The sequence below is a fragment of the Pseudorca crassidens genome, chromosome 2 (assembly GCF_039906515.1).
Source record: "Pseudorca crassidens isolate mPseCra1 chromosome 2, mPseCra1.hap1, whole genome shotgun sequence".
NCBI lineage: Eukaryota > Metazoa > Chordata > Mammalia > Artiodactyla > Delphinidae > Pseudorca > Pseudorca crassidens.
Window position 1 is genome coordinate 98,288,182 of NC_090297.1, and position 21,159 is coordinate 98,309,340.

The following is a 21,159-nucleotide window of genomic DNA, read 5'->3' on the forward strand; positions in this document are numbered from 1 at the left end:
TTTTGATTTAAGGATACTTGATAAATTATAATTTTATTTAGGATAATTACAGCTATTCTAAACTCATGAGGAATTTATTAAGGGATTCTGAGCAAGGATCTGATCAGATTTCCTTTTTTTTTTTTTTTAAGTTCTTTCCAGCCCAATACAGAGAATGCCCAGAATATGAGAGAAAGGCCAAAAGTGGCTCTGAGGACACTAGTTAAGAAGCTGTAGTAGTTATCTAGTCAAGAGATAATGGGAACTTGAACAAGGAAGGTGTCAAGAAAGATGGAAAGAGGAGGACTAAATCAAGAGATATTCGGGAAGTAAAATCTATAAATTTGTTGGTGGGTTAGATATAGGGAGTAAAGGAAGGGACAGTGACAAGGATGACAGAGTGCCGACCCTGGATGGATAATGACGTGTGGAACACTGGAAAAGCACCTAACTGGATGGCGAGAGGGTGGCGGCAGGATGGGTGGAAAGAACATGAGCTTTGCTTGGCACGTATGAAATTAGAAGTGCCTTTGAGACAAAAAATGAAGCAGTCAAGCAGACCCCTGGATTTGTGGGTCTTGAGTTCAGGTGAGCGGTCTGGGATCATCAGTGTGGTCACTGAAGATATGGGAGCGGCCATGCTCCCCCCAGGTCACCCGGGGAGATGGCACAGGAGGAGAGCAGAAGAGGCTGAAGGGGGATAACCCTGCAAAGGATGGGAGAGTGGCTGGAGGGACAGGAGGCCAACGGGACACGTGACATTGGTCAGATTCTCTTTCCCACAGGTTTAGAGCTGAGACTCAGGGATTCGTTGGTTTTCGGCACCAGGGCTGAGGGAGCGTGGGGAACGAGCCTGGAAGGCCATTTCAGCTGCATGCACGCTGAGCCAGGAAAGCCTGTCTGCAGGGAGCGACAGAGGTGGCAGGGTAGAATTGGAGAGAGGAGGCAACACAGCACAGAGCACAGACAGATGGGGAGAGGGCTTGTGGGCCCTGGCCTCCAGCCCCCCGCCATTCCCTCATCCCCCTGGGCCCTCGGAGACACCTGCGTATCCTTCCTGAAAGCCCTTGTTTATCTTGAGGTGGTTTGAGCAGTTTCCTCTTTCTCAATGACGAAGCACGAAGCCAGGAGAGAGCAAGCCAGGTATTGGAAGCAGGGAGCTGCCTGGCCCGGGCTGGAATGGCACAGACAAGGAGAGGAGGACAGGCCTGTCACTGGGCACCTCATGCTCAGCACTTTCAGACACACTCTCTCAAAGACAAGGGTTATTACTTCCCAATTTAAGTGAGAACACAGAGACTTAGTGACTTTCCCAAGGTCACAGTGCTAGTGTGCAAGAGATGAGGATAAGAGGTAGGCCTCCCAACATCAGAAGAGAGTAGTCAGATGGTGGAGAGTGGATGTTTTGTGATACAGGAAGAAAGATCTATAAGGAGAGCGTTAGGGACCAGTATGGACTTTTTTTAGCTGGTAAATAATGGAATAAAAATGGCCCCCAGGAAGGATGATTAGGATTGATATGAGAAACAGAGATTAAAGAGGGAAGCTGGAGGTGGGGAAGCTAATTCTCATGTCTAGTCCTAATGGCAAGTGGCAATGACTCCTGTCTGCCCTGGTTGCAGGGGGAGGAGAAGGCAGAGAAATGAGTACCAAGCCTCTTCATAGCCTCTTCAAAGCTTTAGAAAATTAGAAGAGCTTTTCGTGAGGCATGAGCTGATTTTTTTGGACTTGTTTTAATTCTCGGTGGCTTACTGCCCCCCATACCCTAGGCCTTGCAAGCTGCTCTATGGTTCTCCATCCCTCAGGGGGTGGGGGATGATGGCAAAGGGAAGAGATGGCTTGCAGGAGGGAAGCTGTGGTGACCAAGAAACCCACCAAAGTCCCCACAAACCAGGGCTGGGCTCATGATGGGCCGGGGCCGGGGCCGGGGAGAGTGACCTGGGAAACCTATGCTGTGCTCCTTAAACTGGGTACTAGATCCTGAGGATGGGGGGCTGTCCTGAAAATGGGAGCCAGAGTTAAGAATGAGAGAAAGGGCTTGGAATATGGGATGATCTAGAAATGAAGGGTGATCCAAGGAATGGGCTGCTGTTGATGATTGAATGTTCTAGAATGGGGGGGCTTGCTGGGAATAGGAGAATAAAGTCTGGAAATGCAGAGTTGCTCTGGGAATGTGGCGACTGTATAGGAAATAGGAACTAGAAAGAGGAGCTGTTGGGAACAGGGCCATGCGGGAATGGGAACTTAGTGGGTGGAGTTGGAAAACTAGTGGATAGGAGACCTGAAACCCACCCATGACACAAGTGCTTTTCTGAACTGATTTGGCAGGAGCATCCCTTTTCTGAAAAGACTCTCTCTCTGGTGGGGAAGAGACCTGCAGAGAGGGTCTGCACCAGCTGAGGCGGGTGATGAATGGGTGGCGATCAGGCCAATGGCTTTCGAACATTTTCCGTCAGATAGAAAAACCCTGTCATCTCATTCCCGATTTTATTTCATTCTGTTTCACCTCATATTTCACATAATGGGAGCTGTCAAGGAGATTATTTGATTTTTCCTCCCTCTTTCTCCAGAAGCTTATGCAGCCTGACAGCCTGAGAGACATGGGTTTTTGGAAGATCCAGAATGAAATAACTTGTTACAGCCCCCGGTCTCAGGGTCTATGTATCTGTGTGCCCTTCTGTGAGTACAGGGTTGTATGTGCTCACCCGTGCATCTTCCAAGTGTATGAGTGTGTCAGGTGTGTGTGTGACAAAGCTGAAAGAGACTTGAATGAGAAGTTGGATACATGAGATTGAGTTCTAACTCTGATATTTATTATTCCTGTGTGACCTGAGTCTCAACTGATTCACCTGTAAAGTGGATATGATGATACACGTCCTCCATACCTCAGAGGATGTCATGAGGCTCACGACACAAGGAACAGAAATACTCCCTTGTAATCAATAAATGCTATTGAGAATTACAACTATCGTCTTTGCCTGTGAGGAGTACCTCTTGATCTAGACTGAGTCCGTGGAGTCTGTTTTGTTGGGGTTTTTTTACATCTTTATTGGAGGATAATTGCTTTACAGTCGTGTGCTAGTTTCTGCTTCACAACAAAGTGAATCAGTCACACACACACATATGTTCCCATATCCCTTCCCCCTCGCATCTCCCTCCCACCCACCCTCCCTATCCCACCCCTCTAGGTGGTCACAAAGCACCGAGCTGATCTCCCTGTGCTATGCGGCTGCTTCCCACTAGCTATCTATTTTACGTTTAGTAGTGTATATATGTCCATGCCACTCTCTCACTTCGTCGCAGCTTACCCTTCGCCTCCCCATATCCTCAAGTCCATTCTCTAGTAGGTCTGTGTCTTTATTCCTGTCTTACCCCTGGGTTCTTCATGACATTGTTTTTTCTTAGATTCCATATACATGTGCTAGCATACGGTATTTGTCTTTCTCTTTCTGACTTACTTCACTCTGTATGACAGACTCTAGGTCCATCCACCTCACTACAAATAACTCAATTTCGTTTCTTTTTATGGCTGAGTAATATTCCATTGTATATATGTGCCACATCTTCTTTATCCATTCATCCGATGATGGACACTTAGGTTGTTTCCGTCTCCTGGCTATTGTAAATAGAGCTGCAATGAACATTTTGGTACATGACTCTTTTTGAATTATGGTTTTCTCAGGGTATATGCCCAGTAGTGGGATTGCTGGGTCATATGGTAGTTCTATTTGTAGTTTTTTAAGGAACCTCCATACTGTTCTCCATAGTGGCTGTACCAATTCACATTCCCACCAGCAGTGCAAGAGTGTTCCCTTTTCTCCACACCCTCTCCAGCATTTGTTTCTAGATTTTTTTATGATGACCATTCTGATTGGTGTGAGATGATATCCCATTGTAGTTTTGATTTGCATTTCTCTAATGATTAATGATGTTGAGCGTCTGTTTTAACACTGCCCCCTCTGACGTCTTAAAGCCCCAATGCCTTGATCTCCTCAGAACCACCACGCCAGCTCCTGATGCTGCTCCAAGCTGGACCTTTGCCAGAGAAAGTCAGGAAACACATTTTAACAGGGCATCCTTAGACTTATTCATTCATTAACTCAACAAACATCTATTGAGCATCTACTATGGGCAAGACTTCGTGCTAATCTTCAGGGACACATAGTTGAATAAAACAGAGGCCCTGTGCACAAGGAACTTTCTGACAACTTCAACACCTACAGTATAATCTAAGAAGTGTTACAGTGGATCCAAGCCCGGTCGGTGATCATGGCAGTGCAGAGGCCGGACCCCTGAGTCAGCCTAGGGAGGGGTGCCAGTGAAAGCTTTCTGGAGGAGGTGACCTTTGAATCGACTCTTGAAGGATGAGAGGAAGTTGGTCATATGAAGAGAGCACATGCAAGCTGACCCTCAGGCCTTAGAATGGCTCAGCAAAACTTTAAGCCTTCTGTGAGTGTCTTCCAGGTCTGTCTCCCAGTTTCTCTTCAAAATCTTTACCACATTCCTCAAGATGTTCACAGCCTCTAGATCTTTCTCTTCTAGCTCCCAGCCCATGACTGCTGGGTTAATCCTCCCAAAGCATTGATAGGATTGGGTCTGCTCCAAAACTCACATTGCATACAGAACAGTCCCAACTCCTTTACCTGACATTTCAGGCCCTCCACAAGCAACCTCTCCAACTGCATATCTTCAATTCCCCAAACACCAGTCAGTCAAAGCTACTTGCCAGTCTTTGAACAAACTGCACCCTTTCCTACTTCTCCATCTTTACACTTTTCTCTTCTTTATGCTGGAAAGTCCTACCAGCCTCCACATCCCATTTTCCTCTGTGGAAATCACATGCACCCCTTGAGTCATAGCTAAAGTTCCACTGTCTCAGAATGCCTTTTAGAATCCCCTACCACATATCTGAAAGAGATGTTACCTTCTCTAATGGAGCAGGTGACCAAGAAAACTCAGTGATGAACCCCACCACACATAGACAAAAATGACTACTTTCAAATCAGGGACAAAAAGTAAAAAATATGGAAATTTAAGTATCAGAATGAATGGAGGATGGGTAGAGGAGAGACCAAGATGCTCATAAAAATCATTCCACATAGGTGGCTATGGACCTTGATTCATGACAGAATAAACACTCAAGTTTATATCTATTTCTTCTCAAAACTAAATTTTCTAAAATTATTGAAAATTATTTTAAAAATATAAGTCTACATGGACAAAAACATGGAAGTAGAGAGCACAGCAAGTGAGAAATATCGACGTAATTTTAGAAACTGGAAAGCAGATGGAAAAGAGATAGCTGATGTAGCAGAGCAGAGAAACCTAAATTCCTGTAGTGAGGAGGATAGTGAGAGGCAAGCTCGTCCCCGCCTGTATCAGATGCCTATTCAATGTCTTGGTCTTGCCTTTCACCACTGTTCCTCACCATCCAGTGCACCATGACTAGCTGTACGTGAGATCCAAGCAAATTCATTCAGGCACAATCCAACAGCACCTCCTCTCACGACCGCACTATACTCCTCAAACTGCCCCCCTGGAGCTTTCCCACTCTGCTACGGGACTGGCTCAGGGCCCATCAGAAGCAACTCCGAGCTGCAGGGAATTTAACCCCCTATGGGGTGAAACTTGGACCAGAAGGAGCAAGGGACTAGTGGATACATTCCTCTCTCTTCCCACCTTCAGCTAGATTGTCCTAAAGTGTACTCGTTCATATTTAAAAGTCAGTCTTGTAAGACTGAGGGATCAATTGCCCTTGAACCAAGTGGTGGCCAGCACAGTAAAGCATGTTTACCTTGACTCTCCCTCCTTCTCTGCCTCCCTCCCATTTTCCTTACTCCTGCATCCCCGGGATTGTATTGTCTGTAGAATACAGTACATAAAGGCAATGTTTCTGAGGAAATCAAGCTGAGACATCAACACAAAACCACAAAAAGATTCAAGAATAGGCAGCTTCCAGGTACCTCTCAAGGCAAGTGTGAGGGATCGGGGTAAAGACAGGAGGATATTTAAATTAGTTCATAAGAAGTCCAGAACCTCAGATCTACCCGCAGTCCAAGATGCCAAGAAACTACACCTCCAGCACCCTGTGTAAGCCTTGAGTAAAGTTTATTCAAAGGAGAAGTTTAAGTAAGCCTTTGGATTTGGGGACACCAGGCACAGTTGAGGGCAGGGCTGAGTCATCTTCCTGAAAACCTGAAGATTAACTGAGAGTCTAAACACTAGAAGACAGACTCCAAAGAAACAGATGGAAACAGTAAACTTTAAGAAAATAGACAATGTAGAAAACAACAAAAAAAGTTAACTATAATTTCCTAAAAGAGAAGGTATTACATCCATGGAACAGAGCAGAGTACTATAGAAAAATTTAAAAACCATAAGAGAAGTTTTGTAAATTAAAAATATAAGAACAGAAATAACAGTTTTAATAAACTGACTGAAAAAAAAAGTGAAGGATCAGTTAGAGATCCAATATCCAGCTAATAAATATTCCAGAGGAAAAATGAGAGGACATAGAACATGCATACTATAATGAATTTTAAAAGAACCATATCAAGACACATAATTTCAGAATAACAAAGATAAAGAGAGGATGAAGATAAAACGACAAATATAAAGAGGAGGAGAAAATAAACATAAAAGTCAGACATCAAAATGGTAAACCAACACCTTTAAAATTCTGATGGAAAAGAATTGTTTCTAACCTAGAATTCAATACCGAACCAAACTTTTTCTTATTCTATCTGACATTTTTAACAAGGTCTGAAAAACTTTACTTATTAAGAATTTTCTCCTGAAGGATGCACTCCACCAAAATGAATAAACAAAAACGAAAAACAAAACACAAGAAAGAGAAAGATAAATCAGGAAAGAGAACCTCTAACACAGTTGAAAGGCTTGATTTCTCATTGAAAGGAACTCCCAAGATAATAACAGTATAGTAGGCCCTAGAGAGCAGCCAGTCCAGAGGGAATAGGATGGCTGGAGTCTTTTAAGGTATGTTTTCCCAGAAAAAAAAAAAATAGACAGATTATTTCATGTGTTCAACTTTATCGAGAGGAATTTGATAGTTTGGTCAGGAGTTTGAAAATGAATTATTTACATATTACACACTAAGCAAAGAAGTAAATGAGCAAAGATTTATTCTAGGGGAAAACAAGTTATTCAAGAACAGAAATATAATCAGTACAATATGTGGCTTAAACTGTTAACATTTACATAGCAACAATAACAGATACACTATTTAATCCAAAAAATGTCATATAACCATATTAGGAAGGTGGGGGAAAGGAAACATTTGTGGTAGGGGTGGGTGCAAGGAGGGAGTGCAGTGGAAGATTTGAATTCTCCTCTCCTATTTAGGAAGACAACGATAATACCTAAAATTCAGAAATTGAGAAATAATCACATGTATGTTATTGAGAAATAAGGACATAATTATCAAAATAAATTGCAGAAAATATTGGAAGTGGTTGCTTTTGGGAAGAGGGACACAGAGACAGGATGGATGGGAGAGGCAATTGTTCTTTTCTGTTATTACTCTTGGAATACCATTGGACTTTGAACACTGTGTGCAATGTACATAGGAGAGAGAATTGCAACTGTATGTTAAATAGAAATATTTTTTATTATTTTGGCATTTAGACTGAGGTCCCAAAGCTGAGAAAAATGATGACTAAGTCCCCATACATTCTAAAGAGGGTGATTAGACACATATCATCTGCAGGGCTTACCAAGAAATAGGGAAATCCAACTTGTGACCTTCACCATCACCCACCTCAATCTCATATAGAAGAGAAGGCTGGAGGTTAATTAAGGATGGTCAAACAGGGAATTCACTGGAAGCTGTTGGCCTAGGAAGGGGTCCTGATTGTTGCCCCCTCATCTCAGCCTTAAAGAGAATCACTTCTAGAAGGTATTGTAAAGGGGAGAAGGGAATCTTTGCTCCATGGGACAGGAGCAAAGCAGGGCAAGAGTTTCTGGAGAACCTGGAGAGCTTGAGGGCCATAGAGATGGGAGACTGGCATCTGATGCTCACCTAGCAAAATCAGAAGGCAAGGGGCAAGCTGGAGCCACTTGTATGAAAGCCTGAGTGTCCTGAGTCTGGTGGAGCCTTCCCTGGGATAAATGGATGTCACGGTAGGAGCTGGACTTGAGTTGTCCTGAACGGGATCTGCCCTAGAGGATGCCTTGCTGCAGTGAAGTGACTCCAGCACAGAGACTGGGGTGGGGGGGGTGACACTGGAGAAGGAGTTTAGGGGAAGTCATTGGAGGTCATCCAGAGACCCCAGTGTAGGAGGACCACCTTCTGGGAAACCTTTGAAGAACCCTCAAAAGTACTCCATGAGGGCAAGAGCCAGCATTTGGATGCCCACAGAGCATGTGGAGGACCCTGCTACCAAATTACAGCAGCATCAATGGAGTCAGATGTGCCTTTCCTCTTATTTCTTCTCCAGCCCCAGCCCTAGAGGAGCCGCAGGCAGTAGCCAGTAGGTGGGATGTGATGCAACAGGGAACTTAAAGAAATAAACAACCACCCTCTCACCTCCACTGGCTACTGAGCACAGGCAGGGAAGAAAAAGAAAAGCTCAAATTAGATGTGAAATGAAAGTATTGACTTAGATCCTCCTGGACTTTTTAATACCTGAAAATAAAACTTCCAATATCTGAAAGTGACTGGAAAAAGCTATAGGATGTGGCCCGGAGCAGGGAAGGGTGATCCAACAGGGCAGGTTTGAGGGACAAGTACTTATTTGTTGGTTCATTTTTTTTGTTACCTTATTTTTAAATAGAAGAGAACTAACATACATTGGCACCTACTATGTGACAGGCATGTACATAGATTATCCCATATAATCCTTACAACAATCTTTTGAGGCAGTGTTTACTATCCCTGTTTTGCAAATCAGGGAATTGAAGCTCAGAGAGCAGGAGGTTCCCAAGATCACAAAGCCAGAAAGTGATGGGCCAAGAATCAAACACAGGACATGTTCTCAGAGCCCATACATATCACAGCCAAAGTGATTAAAAGCCCAGATACTGATGTCAAACAGATGGCGTTCAAGTCCCAAGGCGGCCAGTAACATCGTGTCTTTTGGACACATCACTTACTCTCCTTCAGCCTCTGTCTCCTCATGGCTAAAAGAGAAAAATAATACCCTAGTTAGAGACTTGTTTTGGGGGATTAAGTGAGATCATTCATACACAGGGTTTAGCATTTGCCTGGCACAGAGCAACTCTCAATAAACAGTACCTGCTATTATCATTAAGCTATATTGCACTCTGAATAAGACAATTATTGTCAAATTGAAATGAGGCAATAATTCAGAAGTGCCTGGAATACAGCTGGACAAATAGCAGATATTCAGTAATTGGTTGAATCTAAGCTGAGTTTCTTCTCTCTTGTGATAATATATATACTCACATGGAATGTGTTTCATTCTGCACTGTATTGTAGATATTTCATAAAAGACAGAATCACAAAATTGGAAGAGGTCTTGGAAGTCTTTTTAAGTATTTTCTCCCTCAATAGACTCTAAACTTCTTAAAGTTAGAGGTCCTAGCTTGCACTCCATCCCTTAATAACTTATTTATTTGTTCAAGAAATGTGTATGCAAGACCTATGGGCAAAGTATTGCTGGAGACATTTAGAGAGAGACAGAGATGATTAGCACCTAGGTCCTGCCCTTAGGAGCTTATAACCTAAGCCAGGTTGAGATCAGCAGCAAGAAGCAGGGTGCAGAGGTGGTCCTGGAGCCATCCAGCAAATCCCTGCCATGAAGTATCCCTCCCAGATCCTGGCAGGGGTAGGCACACCCCCAAAGGGTGGTTGAACCAATAATGAACAAGTGTGTTTCTGACTAAAAGAGCGTGTACATCCAGAAGGACAGGAGACTGAGTGCCCTGAGCACACATTTGTGGGCATTAAACTTTCATGATGTTTTGGAGACTGAATGAACGGCATGCTGCGCTCTCTGCCCTTGCTTATTGGTGCAGTCCTTTCCTCCAGCCTGCTCTGTGCCCACGTTGCCCTCTACACTGAGGAAGCTTATTGGATCCATCCAGAAGCCTGATGGTGGTCTGATTTATGCATTCCTAAATTACAGACAGGCATGAGGGCTGGCCAGGTTCTTCTCAGATGTTTCAGAAGAGAGAAAAGGCAGAGAAGGGAGAAGGTGACTGGCTCCAACTATATTAGGCTTCTTCCCTCTGGGGCCCCTTCTTTGATGGCTTTGTCTCTGGAGGAAAAATAGAATATGTGATTCATCTTCTCTCTTTTTTCTTCTTGTTCTAGGAGCTCAAGGGTGCACGGAGGCCTACTCACACTCACACACACACATACACTTCATGTTCCAATAGATGTACCCCACATACTCTCACAGATAAGAGACTGATGGTCTCAGAGACACACGCTCCTCCTTTACCCAGCCACTTTGCATTGCAGTGATATATCAGAAGAACAACAGCATTCTCTCAACAATACATCCCTACCATCACCACCACCAAAAAACGCCTGCTGGATTCCCAGCTCTGGATATCCTGCAAAGCTGGGAATTGATTTTTAAAAGGCAGACACTTCAAGGAAGGGTTCTGCACTCAGCTTCTCAGTCACTCAAAGCTCAGGGCGAGTGGGAGCATAAGATCCTTTCTTGAGAGTGGGGAGTAGGAGACATAAAAGTGTCAAGAATAAAAGAGAGGGATTAACTTCATGCAGGGACAAAGGACTTGGACAAGGGCATTCAGTTCAAATTGTATTGCCCACCAACTATGTTGGAGAGACAATGAATAAGACCCAGATCTAGACCAGCTCACAGCTTAGCAGCTGAGACCAAGTAAACAAACAAGTGATAAGTAAATAAACAAACGATAAATAAATGAATAAGTAATAAGTGATGTCATCAAGGTAAAGGTTAGGTGAGAGTCCAGTGAAGGAGCATATAAACCCAAGCTGGTCAAGGTCAAGAAGGAGAACTTCTTGGAAATAGTGACACCATAACTGGATATTTAAGCTTAGAACTAAAAGTGTATCCTGCCAATGTTCTAAAAAGGAAATGGTCAAAGGGGTTTGAAATTGGACAAGAGTGCTCTGTGGGTCTGGAAAGTGTTCCACTCCCTAGAGAGTAGGGTGGTGTGGCAAAAAGCACTTTGGACCTGGTCTCACGCACTCTAAGTTCATGCACTAGCCTCGACATTCTCCAGCCAGATGGCTTTGGGAGAGGTACTTTTCTTCTCTCAAACTCGGTTTCCTCAAGGTGCTGTCTGCTCTGCCTGCCTCCTTAGGTTGTCCCGAAAACTTGATGAGATGACCCGGATACAAATGATCTGTCAACTCTGTTATTATAAAAGTGAGTCATTGGAATATTACTCAGCCATAAAAAGAAAAGAAATTGAGTTATTTGTAGTGAGGTGGATGGACCTAGAATCTGTCATACAGAGTGAAGTAAGTCAGAAAGCGAAAAACAAATACCATATGCTAACACATATATATGGAATCTAAGAAAAAATGGTTCTGATGAACCTAGGGGCAGGACAGGGATAAAGATGCAGATGTAGAGAATGGACTTGAGGACGCAGGGAGGGGGAAGGGTAAGCTGGGACAAAGTGAGAGAGTAGCATGGACATATATACACTACCAAATGTAAAGTAGATAGCTAGTGGGAAGCAGCTGCATAGCACAGGGAGATCAGCTCGGTGCTTTGTGACCGCCTAGAGGGGTGGGATAGGGAGGGTGGGAGAGAGAAGTAAGAGAGAGGGGATATGGGGATATAAGTATATGTATAGCTGATTCACTTTGTTATACAGCAAAAACTAACACAACATTGTAAAGCAATTATACTCCAATAAAGATGTTAAAAAAATGAAAAAAAAAAAGAGTGAGTCATGTTTTCTCTCTGTTTTGGCAGGTCCCTTTCTCTGCCTCCCTGTGAGCAAGAATAAGTTTAACAAAAGGCTTCCTTTCTGGCCACACCAACCCCAAGCTTTCAGACATCTCCCTTGGGGTTGCAGTGAGGTCCCCAAGCATCTGTTTCTGGCTCCAGGCTCCAGTCTCGGGAAGCAGGGGTCTCCATGGGGAGAAGAGTCAAATGGAGACTCAATAGGAAACGAAGTTCTGGGAGTTTGAGGGGAATGAGCATCTCAGTCATGCAGTATTAATAACCACACAAGAAGGACTCTAACAATGGTTTGGCTCAGAGTTCGCTCCCTAAAAGTGCCAGCAACATGTCTAAGCAATAATTGTAACATTAAATAGTCTGCATTTTAATAAAAATAATAATAGTCTTTCAATCTCTGTAACTACCCATATCCCTTCTCTCTACTCCATTTATTCTGAAAATCCACTGACAAATAGAACATAAATAGAAGTTCAAAGATAAAAGGTCAAGACGAGGACCAGCTGAGCTGCCTTGGTATTGTCATGCACAGATCTGTCATTGTTCATGGCTTTGAGGGTTGTAATCTCAGATACATGATAGCGTTTAATAGAAAAACCAAAGGTTTAATTCCCTGAAGGGCTGAGCTTTGTCAAGAATGTGAAATAGGTGAGCTTTGCAGAGTGGTGAAAAGAACACTTGGATTCTAGAGACCTGGTGACCTTTGGGCATAAAGCTCTGTGATGTTCAGTGTCCTTATTGATAAAAATAACCACTGCCTCATCTCTCTATTGGAGCTGTTGGGGGGATAAAATGAAATAATGGAGGTGAAGTTGATTTCTAAATTGTAAATTAGTTATCATCTTTGATACATACTAGTCCGTGGCTGCTTCCTGTGCTGTTAATCATTTCTTGGTGCTAGTCTGTCGCCCTGATTGCCATACTGGAGGATGCTCTCAAAGTCTGCCCTCCATGGACAGTGGCATTTTTTTACCAATATAGCCCAAATTGCTTGATTTTCGTGAGTTATTACAAGGAACAATTTTACTAGTTTACACTAAAGCGCGAATAAATGTTTATATTCAGGAGCTGTCCAATCCCCAGCACCTGTTACTCCAAATGCATTAATCCCTATTGGAAACTCAAATTAAAACTTATTGGGCTAAATGGAGGGATATTATAGGTAGATGGGACCTTTTCCATGTTCCTCAAATTAAATACACTCAACCCAGTTATATCTTTCTCTGTGACCTGAAGTTCATAGTTCTTAGAATGGCATTCAAAGCCTTTATTCAGAGCCCTTCACAATATAACCCCAACATTTCTTTCCAAATTTATCTTCCATTACTTCCATGAATCCTTCCCTTTAGTCAATGGAATCTTTTGTTCCATAATATATACGTTGTGCTTTCTTCTTTAAAAAAAAAAACACACTTTATTAAGGTATGATTGACAGACAATAAGCTGCACATATTTAATGTATAAACTTGATGAGTTTGGAGATAAATATACACCCATGAAACCATCACCACAATCTATGCTATAAAAATATCCATCACCCCCCAAATTTTCCCCATCCTCTTTATTTATGTATGTACTTTGTGAAAACACATAAGATCTACCCTCTTAGCAAATTTTTAAAATTTTTGGTCACATCGCATGGCATGCCGGCTCCTAGTTCCCTGACCTGGGATTGAACCCACACCCCCTGCATTGGAAGGTGGAGTCTTAACAACTGGACCACCAGGGAAGTCCCACAAATTTTTAAGTATACAGTACAGTATTGTTAACTGCAGGCACTATGCTGTACAGTGTATCTCTAGGACTTATTCACCTTTCATAACTAAAACTTGGTTCCCTCTGACTAATACCTCCCCATTTGCCCCTCCCTCCAGCCCCTGGAAACCACCATTCCAGTCTCTACTTCTATGAGTTTGACTATTTTAAATTCTTCATATAAGTGGTATCATGTAGTAATTGTCCTTCTGTGTCCGGCTTCTTTTATTTTGCATAATGCCCCCAGGTTCATCCATGTTGTCACAAATGGCAGGGTTTCCTTCTTTTTTAAGGCTGAATGATATTCCATTGTATGTATATACCACATTTCATTTATCCATTCATCTTTCAATGGATATTTAGGTTGCTTCCTTGTCTTAGCTAGTATGTAAACACTGGGTGTTTAAAGAGGTTGGAGCAGAGCCTGGACTAGGATAAGGCAAGAATGGTGCCCAGGGTTCAAAATTTCAGGAGACAGCCATTCTCAGGTTCATGTAAAGACACAGTTGTCACTTCAACCTGAGAGTGAGTGATTCCTTAAAATTTTTACCCTAGGGACCGTGCTTGCCTCACCCTAGTCTTGGCCCTGAGATAGAAGATACCGAAAGGCACCAACAAGCAAGGAATAAGGACAAGGATGGGAGGGATAGAATTCTCTTTCATAATAATGCCAAGAGCCAGCCTTAGATATGCTCTATACTACCCCATTACCTTTTCCCTCCATTGCATTTAGTAGTAGTGCAGAGAAAATTGTTATACTACCAAGCTAACCTCTAACCTAGAGTGATCCAAAGCTTACAAATTAAATGACCTGAAATCTCTTCCAATTTGAATGATGCCTGAAGAAGGAGCTTAACTTTCCTGTTTAACCAGACACAGCTTTCATGATGGGCTGGGTAATTACCTCCCCAAGCCTAGCTCCCACCCTGTGCCCTATATTTGCCAGGCTAATGTTATGTTGGGTGCTCATCATGGTAAATAATGCAGGGGAATAGCGTGAAGGATCCAGAAACAACTTTGGAAGGGAGAAGTTTTCAATGCCTATCAGATAGCTTTGCACTAGAATGAAAAAATACCTTCTGGCATCTATTCAAAGTGAAATGAAATGAATTTATTTTTAAAAAATTTTCCAACATCCCTGCTATGATTGAAATCTCAACTTCTTTAAATGACATCCAGTTTCGAAAACACTGATTAAAAGTGTCTCTGAGAATTAAGGGAAAAACAAGTGCGACAGATGAAAAATAGATGAAAAGCATTTTAGCTGTGTTGCCCCCAAAATGGCCCAAACCTGTCCTAATTCCTTCTAAAATACCATTTTATGGTGCCCTTAAAAAAAAGATGTATTCTGATAGGATTTTACAGGACCTCAGATCTGGATCATTTTATAAAACTCAGAGAAAGTACCAGTAGATGTAACACTGGCTGGTCTTTAATATTAAACATTCCACTGAGTCCACAGTTCCCAAGGACTCTAACAGAAACGCTGCCAAGATGCTGCAGTCAACATGCAGCATTCACATTCCTCTAGAATCAGACTATACTGCTGAAGGACGCCCACCTGCATCATTATTAATTTAAGAAGAAAAACATTGCATTTCTGCCTTGAATTTCTATAATACTTTGCAGCTTACAAAGCACAGCCATACATATTTTTTCCCTTTTATCCTGTCCCACTAGACATCCAACTATAAACTGTTAATAGTGGAGAGGTGATGTGCTGAGAGCTCCCAATTCTCACTCCTCAGGATAGCTTAGAATAATTTTAGCATCTTTTGTTTTCGTGACTTCTACTCCACATGGCTCTGTCTCCCTATCCACCCAGAATCAGGGAACTGAGGGAGACTGGGAGGGAAATCAGAGAGGAACCAAAATGTGGTTGTCCTCATCAGAGATTTGTAATATGATGGTGTCAATCTAAACAATGCCATAAATTAGGCCTTATAATCTATGATAGCAAAACTCCACTTATTTATATCAATTTTATGCAAATATCCTCAGTATCCTCCTACTTCATATCAGTGAGATGTCTTCATGCTGCTATGATAGGTCTAGTTAGTTTTCAAGGAACCCCAGAAAGGTTTCAGAGACCGGAAGTCCAAGGTTGATTGCTGGAGGTCATATTTTTGGGAGTTGTACCTTCCTATTACTCAGTGGATATTTCTATGTGTTCTCTAAAAGTTTAAGGCAGTGATTCAATACTGGCCGTACATTAGAACCACCTGTGGACATTTTAAAACATATGAAAGACTGAATATCATCCCCACAAACTCTGCCTCAATTTTCTTTGGGGAGGGGAAAGGCAGTAGAACCTAGCCTCAATATTTTATAAAGCTCCATGTGATTCTAATGTGCAGCCAGAAATGAGAACCATTGGTCTAGATGCAGAAGATTTTTAACTTTAGTAAGCCCTAAAATCACGTGGAGGGCTTGTTAAAACAGATTTGGGACCCCCCCACTTCCAGAGTTCCTGATTCAGTTGGTATGGAGTGGGAGCTGAGAATTTGCATTTATAACTGCTTTTCAGGTGATGATGATGCTGCTATCCAGGGAACATGCTTTAATAAAAATCACTCTTCTAGTCACAAAGCAGTTCACTTGCATATCAAAATCAATTCAGCTAAACTCTTTAAATTTACAGGGAACACCACTCAGTGACTCAGATCATCCTACTTATTTAGGTCTAATTATTTGCCTGAACTGGTGTGAAGCAGCAAAGTAGCACAATGAAACCCACTTTCAGTCTCTCATTCTCTCATTCCCTTTCTCCTTCCTTTTCCCTATTTGTACTGACAGAATCTGGAGAGCAATTATTCTTTTTAAAATCCAAGAAGGTCATTTTTGAAGTTTTGCTTGGGGCCCCAAATGTCTACCCAACAGCTAGGGTTGCTTTGTGCTGCGTGCATCCTTGGCAGAGAGAGATGGGCTCAGACTTCAGCACCCTGGAGAGCAGCCTCCATGCTATACGCAGTGCTAGAACAAGGACCATGTAATTGCAGTAATCATTCCCAGTGAAAAGGAGGAATGAAAGACACACAGCAGTTCCTGACATGTAACAAATTCCTAAGTCCCACTTGGCAAACATTGTGAAATCTCTTAATAGTACAAATTCCTCAAAAACTTAATGGGCTTATGTTTTATTTGCTTCTAGTCCGTTGCTAGTCAGTTGAATGTGCCAATAATCACATGAAAAGTTTTCAACTCTGCTTTACTTACTCATATGCCTCTCTCGCTCTCCCTTCCTTCCTCCCTTCCTCTCACTCTCCTCTGTCTCTCTCAACTTAATGATAGCTATCTTGAGTCTATCAGCTGTGAAAGAATGTGCCCCTAGCATTAAGAATAGTGCCTTGCACCTGGTAAGTGCTCAATAAATATTTATTGAATGAAATATTTGTGGGAAGGGGCTTTCCTCGTGGCACAGTGGTTAAGAATCCGCCTGCCAATGCAGAGGACACTGGTTCGATCCCTGGTCCGGGAAGATCCCACATGCCGCAGAGCAACTAAGCCTGTGTGCCACAACTACTGAGCCTGTGCTCTAGAGCCCGTGAGCCACAACTACTGAAGTCTGCGTGCCACAACTACTAAAGCTCCGCAACGAGAGAAGCCATGGCAATGAGAAGCCCTTGCACTGCAATGAAGAGTAGCCTGCACTCGCTGCAACTAGAGAAAGACCTCACGCAGCAATGAAGACCCAACACAGCCAATAAATAAATAAACAGATAAATAAATTCATTAATAAAATCTATTAAAAATATATTTTGGGGAAGTGTACCAGTATCTCCAATTTACCTTGAAATGCATCAAAAAATCTGAGTGGTTTTTAAATTTGAACAGGGATTCGAATCACCTGGTTTGTTAAAAACAGATTGTTCAGCCCACCTCCAGAGTTTCTGATTCACTTGGTCTGTGGTCTGGGGTTGGAGCTGAGATGGTTTGATGTATGGCTAGATGAATGGAGAAATCAATGATTAGGTGCTAGGACAAGTATACTGCAATGCTAATAATAGAATTTGGGTAGTGAGTATACAGGTGTTCAACTTTAATGCATGTTTAAAATTTTTCATAATAAAATGCTGGGGGGAAATTACAGTGTAGTGCCTAGTTTCTGAGTACCTTACTTTAAATAACACATAGTAATTTATAGCTTTGTCCTGTGTTCTCTCTGTCTCTCTGTCTCTCTCTCTCTCTCTCTCTTCCTCCTTAGAAAAGAGTGACCACTAAGGGAGGCTGAGAATGTTTAGTCTTGGACTTTCCAGACATTAATTAATTCTTATGCTGGACGCAGCTCTCTTCTGGTAACCTAGCCAGCAGAGACCTGGAGTGGGTATGGGCTCCTCCATGGGTAGAGAAGCACTCCAGCAACTGCCTGCCTCGAGGGTCAAATGCCAAATAGTTGGTGCTCTAAGGGTGGGTGGAAGGGAAGGACTGAAAGACAGAGAGTTGTCATTCTCTCCCAGGAGGAGCCTTAGGCTGGAGAGAAAGAAAATACATTCTGTGCTCAGGCATAAAGAAGCTGGATACAGCCTCCACGTCAGCCCTGAGTCCACACGTTCCCTGCCTTCAGCCGTCCCAGGACAAGGACTGCACCTCCTTCCTCTGCATACCCCACAGGACCCAGGATATGAGTTGCATTACAAACTGAGCCACCGCAGGACAAAGTTTGTCCTATTAGGCATGGAGCAGATTCTCAGGCTGGAGAAGCCCTCCTGAGTTGTTTCCAAGGAAGATTAATGATCATGATCCCAAATATCTGTTCCATTCTTCCCTCCAATAGATCTGTGGCTTTGGACAGCAACAACAACAAAAAAGTCTTGAACTAGATATAAGAAAGACCTGTCGTGATGCCTGGGTGGACCACATACTGGAAAAGGAATCTATGGCATCCCATATATATATATATATATATATATATATATATATATATATATATATATATATATATATATATATATAAAATAGGGTTCATGTTTCTGTCCCATTCTTTTTCTTAATAAATTTATTTTATTTATTTATCTTGGCTGTATTGGCAGGCAGACTCTTAACCACTGCGCCACGAGGGAAGTCCCTATGGCATCCCTTTTATAAAGGTCCAGAGTCAACAGCTCCATATGGGCTGCTTCTTCCAAAGCAAACCAGCAATTTTCAGACTGTAATATTTGCAGTTTAATAGAAGATGGCATGAGTGGAACAACTAGAAGGAGGACATGTAGGGGTGTGGAGAGGCCTGAGGGCCTGGTAATGTGGGCTTTAGCTCAGCTCCTTGGAAAGGGTATTTTCTTCCCACCCTCACATCCTTGTTGCTGCCTCTCCTCCCACCGCACCCCTCCTGCTACCACAGCCACAGGACCAGAGGCAGCTTGGACTGTGGGAAAGGAGAGCAAAGCCAGGGCTCACCCTGCGGCACTTGTGAAAGCCCAAGTGGTTTTCTGTCATCGTTTTACCCCAGTGCCTTTTTGATTAGCTTAATGAAGTCCCCCTAACTTGTGGGTGAAAAAAAAAAAAAAAGGAGATGAGGAACAAAGAGATAGAAAAAAAATCATGTGAGACTAAGCAACCCTGATGACTCAGTCTTCAGGCTTGGGTGCTGTGTCGTACCCTAGGAGCTGGGCCTGGGGCGGTGGGAGCTAGTTTTAGAGAAACAACATATCCCTTTCATCATCCCATAAAGCAACAGAGAGGGAGCTGGCAAAGGAGTCATGTCCACATCCCAGCTCTGCCAGTGGCCCTGGAAGCTGGCATCTCCCTCAGAGCTGACTCCGCCGGCAAAGCAAACCCAAAGCTTGTCCCTCAAGGACAGTCATGGTGTCCCGTTAGTCTTAAAACTAGTGTCTAACATGCAGCCTGGCACACCATAGGAGCTCAGGAAGTGCTGGATCTTTTGTGTGTGAATGTATGATGGTTTCCCACTCATTCACTCTCCCCCCACGTCACTAGCCCCACCTTACTGGTAGGGGCAGGCTCTGGCCAGGGAGACAGCAGAGACATCAGTGCCTGAGCGCTTAACACTCTCCTCACGGAGCTGTCCCTCTGGCACCAACACGATCTCCCTACAGAGCAAGTCCCACATAGATTTTTCTCCTCTGAATTCTCCAGGAAGATATATTGATCCAGTCCAGGTGACATCAATAGACCCAGGTAACTGAATGAAGCTTCTGGAGTTTGCCTTAAAATAGGCATGATTTTGCCTCAAGACACCAACTGGTAGCTTCACCACCCTCCCCTCCCTCACTCTCCACCCATTGTGCCTATTAAACCCCATACTAATCTCAGCCCTACTCTCCCCTTCTCAACCCAGGCACTTCCTGTCCAGTCCCAAGGTGACATGAAGAGACCATGGGTGGAAATTAAAGGTGAGGGTGACAGGAAATAGAGGAAGCCATGCAATTCCATCCCATGTCCCAAAGCAGACCTTGTCAACTCCCTGACACAAGGGTCACCACGGATCCATTTCTCAAAATGAAATACCCAGAGGCCCATTTCCTCCACAGGCTGGTGGGCGCATCCTGTCTTCCTCCTCTGAGAAACCCCACTCCTCAGAGCCTACCCAGGAAAGGTCATCACAGTTTCCTCTCTGAGCTGGGACTGGTGCTAACATGAGCTCTAAGGGGAGGTTTGGCTCTCCTGGGCCCCTACCCAGCCCCTGCTGTGTTTCCTGGAGCTTCCCTACCATTTTTTTCTCCTGAGGGATCCACAGGATGTAGGTTCACATTGCCCAATTTGTCACCTATGGTCCCTGTGACCTAAGGCAATGTTCTGTGCCACAGATCCCTGCCTGAAAAGTGGAAATAGTAATACCTTCCTCATAGGGGCAATGTAAGAATTAACTGAGCTAATATACTTGATGTGTTTAGTCTACTTCCTGAAACACTGCATCAGTCATAAAAAATAACAGCTTCTCTCTACGGAGCATTTATTATTAGGCAGTGTTTACGTTAATCACCCCAATCCTCTTGACCACCCTGTGAGATAAGTACAGTTGTCAGAGCCATTTCACAGATGCGGAATCTGAGATACATAGAAGCTAGGCTAAATAACTTGCCCGCAACCCACAGCTAGGAAGTGACGGAGCCAGAATTTGAAGCCAGGTCTGTTTGATTCCAGGGCTTGTGGCTGAACTACTATGCAAATATCCCATTCAATGCATATCACTTCCCTTCTCCCCTCCTAACCACCTCTCCCAGCTAACCTCACTGTGAATTCCTTGTCAGGACATAAGACTTGAGAGCAGAGATGGCAAAGTTTTTCTTTAAAGGGCAAAATCATAAGTATTTTCAGCTCTGCAGGCCATAGGGTATCTGTCACACTATTCCACTCAGCCTGTGTAGTGTGAAAGCAGATACAAACAATAGGTAAATGAACGGGCATGGCTGTGTTCCAATAACAGGTAGCTGGATTTTGCCCAGGGGTTGTATTTTGCAGACCCTGCTCTAGAGGAATAGCACAGCTCTAGGAAAAATAGACTTAGGATGGAGAGTACTTGGCAAATAGTAGGTGCTCAATAAGTATGTGTGGGTTGATCTAGAGGTCAATTTGT